Raw genomic sequence first — 12,285 nt, forward strand, 5'->3', positions numbered from 1 at the left:
AAAGAAAAAAAAAGGGTAGGGGGATGGTGAGATGACTCAGAAAGTAAAGGTGCCTGCCTGGCGGCTTGGAGACCTGAGTTCCATCCCTAGAACCCATGGAAAGGTGGAAGGAGAAAAAGAACTCCTCAAAGTTGTCCTCTGCCTGCCGCTTGTGCACCATGGCACACATATAGCTACACACATATCATGCACACAATAATTTTTTTTAAAAAACAGGTCTGGGCTGGAGAGATTGCTCAGAACACTTGCTGTTCTTCCAGAGGACTGGGTTTGGTCCCTAGCACCCACACAGCAGCTAACAACTGTCTATAACTCCAGTTCCAGGTGATCTAACACCCTCTTCTGGTCTCTGCATGTGTGCTACATGCACATGGTGCACTTACATACATGCACATAAAATATTTATGTGCACATAAAAATAAAATATTTAAAAACCAGGCCTATGGGGATGGAGAGATGGCTCAGCAGTTAAGAGTACTGACTGTTCTTGCAGAAGACTCAAGTTTGATTCCCAGCACCCACATGTAGGCTAACAGCCATCCAAAACTCCAGTTCCAGAAGATCTGACACCCTCTTATGGCTTCTGCAGGTTTGTACACATCTGGTATACTTACATATATGCAGGAAAGACACTTATATACACATAAAAATTTATTTTATTTTTTAAAAAAGGGCCTATGACTATAATTCCAGCCCTGGGTGGGTAGAGATAGGAGACTTACTGGACACACATACATCTATACACATACATACACAAAGACCCTGTCAAAAAGAAAGAAGCCAGATGTGGTTGCACACACCTTTAATTCCCCAGCACTCAGAGACAAAGGCAGGCAGTGAGTTTGAGACCAGTCGTGTCTACATAGTGAGTTCCAGGCTAGCCAGGGCTACACAGTGAGACCCTCAAAAAATGAGAGGAGGAGAAAGGGTGACAACAGCTTCCACCGGACTTGTTCTCTCTTGAGACAATCATCTTTAGAACCTAGCCACTGTGTTTTGAGGAAGCCTAGGGTATATGGAGAAGCCAGTGTGGGTGTTCAGGCCCCAACTAAAGTCCCAGATTAATGCCAGAGATGGAATCTCTTGCCACAGAAACAATAGAAATGAAAGCAATCCCAGTGTGAGGAACATGACAGGCAAAGCTATATTGGGACTTCAGCCCAAACAGGGTGATGTCAGCCCAAGCTGAAGTGGGACGTTGCTGCTGGTGAAGGGAAGCAGGGTGATGACTGAGCAAAGGGAGGCACAAGCTTTTTGTTGATTTGTTTCAGGAAGTGAGGGGGACTGCTAATTTGGTAACTCTCAGTTGGCTCTGGGTACAGTTTCAAAAGGTATTTTTCTTCTTGTGTACAGACATCCTGGCCTCCAGGTTTGCAGGCTAATAAACAGTCACCTTAACACAGGAAGTGTTCAGTTCTTCCTACTGTTTGCACTGACATCTTTTTTTAAAAATTTTATTTATATGTGTATGCATGTATTGCCTACACATAGGTAAGTTCACCCGTGTCCATGCAATGCCCTCCAAGGTTAGAAGAGACTGTCGGATCCCCTGGGACTGGAGTTATGGACAGTTGTTAGCTGCCATGTGAGTGCTAGGATTTGAACCCAGGTCTTCTGCAAGAACAACCAGTGCTCTTAACCACTGAGCCATCTCTCCAGCCCCGACATCTTTTTTTCTTAATGTGTGTATGTGTGTATCTGCATATGTGTGTGCAGAGGTCAGAAGACAGTATCCAATCCCTTGGAGCTGGAGTTACAAGTGATTGTGTACTACCTGGGTGGGTGCTAGGAAGAGAACTTGAATACTCTAGAAGAGCAGCAAGTGCTCTTAACTCTCTTAACTTCTGAGCCATTTCATCCCTGGCACCGTCATCTTGCATAAATGTCTTGGCCTTAAGATTTGGTCTGGGTCTTATGATAGGACTTACAGTGCTAGAGCCACTGAAACAAAAAAGCACAAAGGTGGGGTACAAGAAACACACACCAGCCCTATCAGCCAGTAAGGCAAGTTAACCCTATATCACATATAGTCTTAGACAAAACTTTTTTCAGGGGACAGGGCCTCATGAAGCCCAGGCTAGCCTTGAACTTACTGCATACTGGGGGATCACCTTAAACACCTTATCCTTATATTCTACCTCCTGAGTTCTGAAATTACGAGCATTCGCCACCATGCCTAATCTATTGTGCTAAGGATCAAACCCAGGGCCTATGCATGCTAGGTGAGCACTCTGCTAACTGAGCTATAGTCCAGCCCCCAAACAGTTGTTTTTTGAGATTTTATTTTTAATTATGTGTATGTGTTTATGTATGTGTGCATGTGAGGGTCAGTACCCAGAGAGGCCAGTGGTATTGGATCCCCTGGAGCTGGAGTTATAGGCAGTTGTGAGATGCCCAACATGGATGCTGGGTACCAAACATGTCCTCTGCAAGAGCAGTATGCACTCATAATCACTGAGCCATCTCTCCAGCTCCAAGGGCTTTATGAATTTTAACTTTACTTGAATTTTCCAAATTGCCATAGGCAATCTCAAGCCTGTCAAACATGCTTTTGTTCAGATCTTTGAAAACAATCGTTAGTATGACTCTTTTAATGTTTGCTAGTCACCTGCTGACTTACCAAGTAACTTATCTCACTAGTATTCTTTATTTTTCAGTAAATAGCCTTTATTGTTAGAGAATTTTTTTTTTGGTCTTTTTGAGACAGGGTCTCCCTGTAGCCCCAGCTGTCCTGGAACTCACTATGTAGACCAGGCTAGCCTTGAACTCACAGAGATCCACCTGCCTCTGCCTCCCGAGTGCTGGGATTAAAGGCGTGCGCCACCACACCCAGCTACATTTCTATTTTTTTAATTTTATTATTCACACTTGGTGTGGTGGCACAGACCTTTAATCCCAGAACTCAGGAGGCAGAAGCAGACAGATCTCTGTGAGATCAAGGTCAGCCTGCTCTACATAGTAAGTTCCAACCAGCTGTGGTTATAGAGAGACCCTGTATCAAAAAAAATATTTAACTTTCTTATTCATATGTGAAATAGATAACTTTTTAACTTTCTTATCTATATGTGTACACGTTTGTGTGTGTGCCCATGTATGTGGAAGCCAGAGGTCAACCTCAGGTGTCCTTCAGGAGCCATTCACCTTGTTTATTGAGACAAGGTCTCTCATTGACCTGGAACTCACCGATTAGGCTAGACTGGCTGGTCAGCAACCTGCCAAATTCCTTGTCTCTGCCTCCCAGCCCTGGGATTACAGTGTGTGCCACCACACTCCATATTTTCACATGGGTTCTGGGGATTGAACTCATGTCCTCATGTTTGCTAGCAAGCAGTTTACCTACTAATTCATCTCCTCAGCCTTCATGGCTACATTTCTGACTTTGATTTGCATTCATGGTCTTCTGTTGAATTTGAACATCTTTTCTTGTGGTGAGATTTTCTTTTAATTTTTAATTTTTTTTTTGTCTTTTTGAGACAGGGTCTCCCCGTAGCCCCAGCTGTCCTGGAACTCACTATGTAGACCAGGCTGGCCTTGAACTCGAAGAGGTCTGCCTGCCTCTGCCTCCCCAGTGCTGGGATTAAAGGCATGCGCCACCACGCCCGACCTAATTATTTTTTAAATTTTTTATATATTATTTTTATTTTATGTATATGTGTGTATTGCCTGCATGTAGGTAAGTGCACCCATGTCCTGCAATGCCCGTGGAGGTCAGAAGAGGCTGTCAGATCCCCTGGGACTGGAGTTACAGACAGTTCCTAGCTGCCATGTGGGTGCTGGGATTCGAACCCGGGTCTTCTGCAAGAACAACCAGTGTTCGTAACTGCTGAGCCATCTCTCCAGCTCCTTTTAAATTATTTTTATTTATTTTTTATTATTTGTTGCTATTGTTTTAAGACAGGATCTCACTATGTAGCCCTGGCCTGGAACTCTCTCCCTAGACCAGGATGGCCTCAAACTCACAGAGATGCGTCTGCCTCTGCTTCCTGAGTACTGGGATTAAAGGCATTTGCCATGCACCACCACACTCAGAGATTTATTTGTTTTTATTTTGCCTTCATGTATGTAAGTGCACCTGTGTCATGCAATGCCCACAGAGGCCAGGAGAGGGCATTGGATCCCCTGGTACTGGAGTTACAGATGGTCATTAGCCACCATGCTCATGTTGAGAACTAAACCTGGGTCCTCTGCAAGAGCAGCCAGTGCTTTTAACTACTGAGCCATCTCTCTGGCCTCATGGTAAAGTTTTGTTAGTTGCTTATGAGTACTTTTTTCCTCCTTTACTAACAAACCCAAATTTTGTCCAGAATAGCAATATCTTATCTCAAATAATACATCAATCCTGAACCCATTCCCTGACCTGTCAGCCTCCTTGAACCCAAGAGCAGCCATAGTTAACCCGAATTTGGACAGTGAAAAGTAAATGGATGTTTCCTGGAAGTTCTGGGACAATGTTTATTTACTTGATAAAAGGGACGGGTGTGACTCCTGTCAACCCACATAGTGATTTGAATACTGATGTGTTGTATGGGAAGAATGCAACTTTCTTGCAATACTAGAACCACAAATGAAAAGACAGAAGTCAAAGTATTACAGGTGGTGGTGGAAGAGTACAGAGTCTGGATTATACTCAACAAAAACAAATGGCCTGTCCACCAAGGACCTGTAAAAGAACATCCATTGCAGCCATATTCATGACAGCCAAGATTTGGAATCCACCTAGATGTTCTTTACAGATGAAAGAATGATCAGTTTTTGTTATAGTCATACAATTGAGTAGTATATGATAACCAAAAAAGAAATCTATGACTATACATATGCAATATAGAGTAACACAGATAAACTTAAAGATATAATGCTGGATTTAAAAAGGTATATATGGGGCCAGTGAGATGGTTCATCAAGTAAAGATGGTGGCTGCCAAGCCTGGTGAACCTAGTTCAACCCCCAGAACCCACATGGTGGAGAAAACTGACTCCCAAAAGTTGGCCTCTGACCTCCACATGTTTGCACACACACGCAGACACATGATAAACAACAACAAAAAATTAAAAAGCTAAATGTGGCCCCAGCTACTTGGGAGACTCAAGGAGGAGTATCACTTGAGTTTGAGAGTTTGCCAGCAGCCTGGGCAATATAGCATGCTCCCCATCTCTTGTTTTTTTTAAAAAAAAAAACAAAAAAACAAAAAAACAGGAGAAGAGCCATTTTTTGTGGGTGTGGCCACTGGTGGGTTGCCCATGCAATAGTGGATGCCCCATACCCAGGGGTATACTGCAGCACTAATTGGACTTAGTCTTAAAAAGAAAGACTTGAAATTGGGAGGGGAGATGTTTTGGGGTGACCAAGAGCTGTTAAAGTGGGGAGTGGGGTGGATATGCTCAAGATACATGGTATACACATATGAAATTTTCAAAGAATAAAAAAGTTTCAAAAAGTATATTGCATGGTTTTATTTATATGAAGTTTTAACTTGGCTGTGGTTTATCTATGGCAACAGAAGTTGGAATTGTAATTATCTCAGAGAGAGAGAGAGAGAGAGAGAGAGAGAGCTGGAACAACACGAGGCTACCTTCTGGGTGGGGGACAACTGATTAACCCTCTATGAGACTCCCAGAAAAGCCACACCTGAGAGCTGCTAGCTGGACCAACCACTCATGACACCATGAATTTAGTATGCCTTCCCATTTGTTCATAGCTTTTCCTTTTATGAATGTTCTTGCTGGGCGTGGTGGCGCACGCCTTTAATCCCAGCACTCGGGAGGCAGAGGCAGGTGGATCTCTGTGAGTTCAAGGCCAGCCTGGTCTACATAGTGAGTTCCAGGACAGCTAGGGCTACAGGGAGACCCTATCTCAAAACGACCAAAAAAAAAAAAAAAAAAAGAATGTTCTTTGGCCTGTCCTTTAAAAGATTTAATAGGTTTTCCATTTGGTACAATTCTTACCTGATACTTTTCATAATATATTTATTCGTAAATATTTTATAGTTTGGGTTATTATTTAAATATTATTTTATTTTAGGGCTGGAGAGATGGCTCAGCAGTTAAGAGCACTGACTGCTCTTGCAGAGGACCCGGGTTCTATTCCCAGCACCCACATGGCAGCTACGAACCGTCCTTAACTCCAGTTCCAGGGGAATCTGAAGCCCTCTTCTGACCTCCGCAGCATTGCACAACACGGGTGTACTCCCATACATGCAGACAATACACTCATATGCATAAAATAAAAATAACAAATAAAATATTAAAAATAGATATATAAATAAAAATAAAAAATATATTATTTTGGGGCTTAATTATAGCAAATATACTTACTACCTTAACATTTTATCTTATTGTAATAGTTTCCATCTTTCCTCCCACATCTCCAAATCAACTTGTGATAGTTTGCTTTTTTTGAGACATGGTCTCTCTGCAGCCTCAGCTGTCCTGGAATTTGTTATGTAGACCAGGCTGGTCTCTGCCTCCTGAGTGCTGGGATCCATGCACCACAATGCCTGGCTTAAATTTTTTTATATCGTCCTTTGTTTTTTTTGTTTTTTGTTTTTTTTGAGACAGGGTCTCCCTGTAGCCCCAGCTGGCCTGGAACTCACTGTGTAGACCAGGCTGGGCTCAAACTCACAGAGATCTGCCTGCCTTTGCCTCCCAAGTGCTGGGATTAAAGGTGTGTGCCACCATGCCCAGCATGTCCTTATTTTTTACTTTGAGGCAGGATCTCATGTTCCCCTGAGTGCCACCACCCCCAGAACCCGCGGCTTGGTGTATGCTACGTAGCCACTCTACCAACTGAGCTACATCCCCAGCTTACATTGTCTGTGAGATAATGCCATTTATTTTTCTCAGTGTGTTTGTCTTAAAGTTCTCTTCCAGCTTGTGCTGGTCTTCTCTGCTTCCCTGTCTGTCTCTATCTCTCATTTTTAGCTCTCTCTCTCTCTCTCTCTCTCTCTCTCTCTCTCTCTCTCTCTCATGGTTGCAAGCTCCTTTAAAAAAGTTTCTAATGCCGGGCGTGGTGGCACATGCCTCTAATCCCAGCACTCGGGAGGCAGAGGCAGGCGGATCTCTGAGTTCAAGGCCAGCCTGGTCTACATAGTGAGTTCCAGGACAGCTGGGGCTACAGGGAGACCCTGTCTCAAAAAGACCAAAAAAAAAAAAAAAAAGTTTCTAATGATTTTCTTTCATTTTTCTGGCACTGGGAATCAAAGCAAAGGCCTTACACATATTAAACATGCACTCTACCTCTGAGTTATGCTGTCACCACTCAAGTATCTTATAAATAGCATGTGGTTTTATCTTTCTAATACAATTTCTAGGTCTTTAGAGGGGAGCTACCATATTCTTCCCTATGGTGACTGAGATTTCATATTTACTTTAATTTTTTAAATTTATTTTTAAAGATTTTATTTTGGGGCTGGAGAGATGGCTCAGTGGTTAAGAACACTGGCTGTTCTTGCAGAAGACACGGGTTCGAATCCCATCATGGCAGCTAACAACTGTCTATAACTCCAGTTCCAGGGCATCCAATGGCCTCTTCTGTCTTCCGCGGGCATTGCATGACACAGGTGCACTTACCTACATGCAGGTAATAACTCATACATATAAGAAAATATTTAAATTATTTATTTTAAAAAGATTTATTTTATTTAATGTGTATGAGTTTTTTGTCTGCATGCATGTAAGTGCACCATGTTTGTGCCTGGTGCCTACAGAGACCAGAAGAGAATGTTGGATCCCCTGGAACTGGCATTATAGACAGGTGTTAGCTGCTATGGTAGTTCTGGAAACTGAATGGGGTCCTCTGCAAGAGCACCCAGTGCTCTTAACCGCTTAACCATCTCTCCAGCCCCTCATATTTACTTTTATATTGTTTTTAAAATTTATTTAATTTTAGAATATTTTTATTATTCCAAAGAGAGGCAATTTTTAACACATTTTTTCCAGAAATAACTTGAAGCAGGTTACATAACAATATATATAAGGAGGAAAATCATATTTATTTTTTAAAAATTTTTAAACTTTTTTTATTTCATTGTTTTATTTTTTCATTCAGTTGACCTGTATGCAACTACCAATTTTTATAAATCAAAATAGTTGAGTATTTGCAATGTCACAGGCCAGCTCAATATTTTCTTCATATAATTTCTCCTGTTAGTGATTTGGAAATTCTATGATCATTCCCTCATTCCATTAGTGGTTATATCAGTGGCAACATGAAGAAGGCACAGCTCCACATTGTCACTCTTGTAGCCTGAGAAGTTTCCTTAATCTTTTAATTAACTCAGATAAACTGAATCTTTGGGGGCTGGAGAGATGGCTCAGAAGTTAAGCACACAAGCTACTCCTGCAGAGGACCTAGGTTCTGTTCCCAGTACCCACATGACACCCACATGGCAGCTCACATAGCCTATAACTCCAATGTGGTCTGGTGGATACAGAGCCTATAACTCCAGTTCCAGGGGATCTGACACCCTCCTCTGGGCAATGTATGTATGCAATACACTTCTATGCATGTAGGCAAAACATTCATACACAAATAATAAGATATAACAAAAAGGTTCTAATTTAACAGATTGTTTTGAGTCTCAAAAGAGATTTTGGATTTTTATATAGTATTTAGACTGTCAAAGACTCCAGATGGCTCAGTGGTTAAGAGAACTGACTGGTCTTGCAGAGGACCTGGGTTTGGTTCCCAACACCCATGTGGTAGCTAACAACCATCCATAACTCCAGTTCCAGGGGATCTGACACCCTCTTCTGGCCTCCATGGACACTGCACGACATGAAGGCAATACACTCATACACATAAAACAAAATAAAAAATATATGAACTTCTAAAGTTGAAATGAGTGCATTTTGCATCATGACTAGGACCATGAGCCTAATGGGACCCAGAGCACAATGTTGTGGTTTAAATGTTAAATGTTCCCCATAGGCTTGTGTTTTGTTTTTAATTTTATGTGTATGCATGTATTGCTTGCAAGTAGGTAAGTGCACCTGTGTCGTGCAGTGTCCGTGGAGGTCAAAAGAGGCTGTCAGATCCCCCAGGACTCGAGCTACAGACAGCCATTAGCTGCCATGTGGGTGCTGGGATTTGAACCCAGGTCTTTTGCAAGAACAACCAGTGTTCTTAACTGCTGAGCCATCTCTCCAGCCCCTGGCTTGTGAGTTTGAACACTTGGTCCTCAGCTGGGGTACTGTTTAGGAAGGTTAATATATTAATGGTGACTATAGGATTGTGGAAGCTTTTGGAATTTCATTGCTTAACAGACTTCTAAGGGACTCTCTTTTCCTCTATCTCTGTTCCTCTTTTCAATAACTGAAATTACTGGGTGTCTCTAGACACCAGATTTACAATCTGATAAAACAGGAGTCATGAGGGTTACACTATGGGGTTAGGACATTTCCTTTTACTGTAAGAAGGATTTTAGTGAGATTCCTAGAAATCTGTAGGTTTATATCTGGGAAGGGAGAAAAGCCTTAAGTGTTGATAATTGTGTTGGAAGTTTTGATTCTTAGCCGGCAAAAAGCTTCAGCAGACTTGAGTGAGGGGCTCCTTTCCCCTCCCATGTTATCATAATGTTCCTTATTTTCTGATCTGCCTCAGTTACTGTCCCTGTCTAGAGGTCCTTAGCTGGGTAGAGGTAGGCCTGTAATATGCCTCTGTTTGGGAGGACAGTTTAGGCCACCTGGCCACCCTTCCATGGTCTGTGACTAGTTTGATCTTTATAGTATTCTTGGCCTTGGTGTTTAAGAGGGTTTTAAAAATATGTTTTATTATTTTTATGTGTATGAGTGTATTGCCTGCATGTGTGTAAGTGCATCCACATCATGCGATGCCTGCAGAGGCCAGAAGGTGGTACTGGATCCCCTGGAAATGGAATTACAGATGGTTGTTAGCTGGTACTGGGAACAGAACCTAGGTCCTCTGTAAGAGCAGCCAGTGTTTTTAACCACTGAGCCATCTCTCCAGCCCAGAGTTTAAGAGTTTTATTGTGATCTTCCCTTCCCACATTGGCTGGAATTGTGGTCAGCCTCTCCCCTCTGTACACAGAGTTTTTCTTCGTAAGGCAGAAGCCTTCCTCTGTAATTTGGCTAGTTGATACCTCTATTTTGCTACTCCCTTTTTCTCCCCCTGGAATTACTGTTGTTTGCCTGGACTTGCCCTCCAGATCTCTCATACCCAATACCTTTCAGGGGGTGTATGTTTTTTCCTGAAGTTTGGAGCTATTGCTTCCATTAGACCACATTCTTTTTTTTTTTTAAACATTATAAAAACTTACTCTTTACTCAAGGCTTCTAACATAGAACAGATTTGTCAAATAAAATGGAAAGTTTCCAATACATTGAAATCCGTAAGTCACCATAAACCCATAAATACAACACCAATTAGGAAAAACAAAACAGCAAATTTACACAATCCCTATAACAGCCACAGTAGATGCTTCTTCAATATGGCAAATGTGGTCTGCTGGATTCAGAGTACTGTATGGCTTCTGGCTCACACTCAGATACAGAGCACCCATTGACAGGACTGTGGTGTTGGTGGCTCTACTTGAGAAGCAAAGCACTTACCTGCACATTCAAATAGTGTACTGAACATCCTTTAAATATAACGTGTGAAATAAGAAGCAACAAAATCATGCTATCAGAAAGATGCTAGAGAGTAAGGACAGCTGTGTAAAGCTTGAGGCTGAGAAGTGGCTCGTCAGCTTCACTTCTTTGGCTTCTTAGGCAGTGGCCTCCGGAACAGTAAGATGTGAGGTTCTGGTTCATGAATCATATAATGGACCCGTCCCTGACTCTGCTTGAACGCCAAGGTTTCTCCATTCAGATTCAGACATCAGATGGGTTTTAGGGACCAGCTTGGCTATGTCCTTGGGCAACATGACATGCCGGTACTCAAACTCCCCATCGTCGTTTTTGTCCGATTAGTAAATCTGTTTGTGCGACATAACGGCTCTGCGAGAGCGCAAACTACCCGCAGCCGACCTCCTGACAGCTCCGGGCAGCACACCTAGACCACATTCTTTCAACCTGCCAAACTTCCTCTTTCCTTGGACGCTTTGCACCTGCTCTGCTTTCTGCGGGGAATGGCTTCCTCCGACTCTTCCTCTATGCAGCAGCGTCCTTGGGTTCAGGTATCACCTTTCCTGCTGCCTTGGGCATAAAGATTTGTCCTTTTACTTCTTGTTGTATTCATCCCTTGTCTCTCCTACCACCACAGGGCAGAAGTCTCATCATTCAGTCACAAACTTGCTGTGGTCATTCTTGCCACAGCCCCAGGGTCTAGTCCATGTCAGCACTTAACAGAAGGAACAAGAGTGAGTTGGTTGCAATAGTGCTGTCTTCTTCAGCTTTTTTTTTTTCAGTGCAAAATTTAATAATTTTGTGATATAAAGTACATTCACTAGAGAATAGGTAGCATCACAGTAATAAGACAAATTATTACTGGGAATATCATCTCTCTTCTAGTGTTTGTACATATATATTTTATATGCAAATATACACTTCTATCTATATCTTTTTTGTTATTGTAAGATTTTAAAAAATTATTTAATAACCATATAAGTAGAAGAAGCATTTCATTACAACAGCATTGACATATTCAATAACAATTTCCAGAGCTAAGATGCATCTCTTTCAAAATTAGCTGTAAATTTTTAGGTTTACAGTTGAATTAATAATTATACAATATTTTTCTCAGTATAAACCCTATAAGACATAAAATTGAGGTTTTAATCTTTAAAAAAATTTCTATTTCATTATTAAAATACACAGTTTCATACAGAAAAATTCATTTTTAATGCAATTGACGTTAAGATGTTATTTCCATTCCTCCTCCTCAAATATAATACATTTTAAAAAATTTGTTGATTTGTATGTGTGTGTGTGTGTGTGTGTATCACACAGAACAATCCCAAACCATCTTATTCAGCTATACGCCCACTTCCCAGCTAGCACCCTCCCATAGCCTCCCTCCCCTAACTAGAGCCCTTATACTCATATCCCTGCTACTGTCTGCTGTGTTGTTGGCACCCCCAGCCATTCCCCACTACTTGCCCTTCTGGTGAATCTAGTCAGCCTATCTAGAGGTCTTTGTTTTAGGGGGGGGTCAGCTGTTCCTCATCTAGTGGTAATCAGTTGTCAATATTCCTCTGGATAAGATTGGGATCTGCTGTTCAATTTCCCAGTTCTATGCTGGGATACTATCTGGGAGTCCCTTTGGAAACTCTGTATTTTAATAATGAAATGGAGATCTTTTTTAAAGATTAAAACCTCATTAATTTTATGT

The 12,285-nt window shown here is 41.8% G+C and overlaps 1 pseudogene; it reads right to left on the reverse strand.

Annotated features, from left to right (window-relative positions):
• Positions 1-10,675: 10,675 nt before the first annotated feature.
• On the reverse strand, positions 10,676-10,945 carry LOC103750212 (annotated as a pseudogene).
• Between the last annotated feature and the right edge of the window lie 1,340 nt (positions 10,946-12,285).

Source organism: Nannospalax galili, unplaced genomic scaffold (genome assembly GCF_000622305.1).
Source record: "Nannospalax galili isolate Female #2095 unplaced genomic scaffold, S.galili_v1.0 scaffold786, whole genome shotgun sequence".
Classification (NCBI taxonomy): Eukaryota; Metazoa; Chordata; class Mammalia; order Rodentia; family Spalacidae; genus Nannospalax; species Nannospalax galili.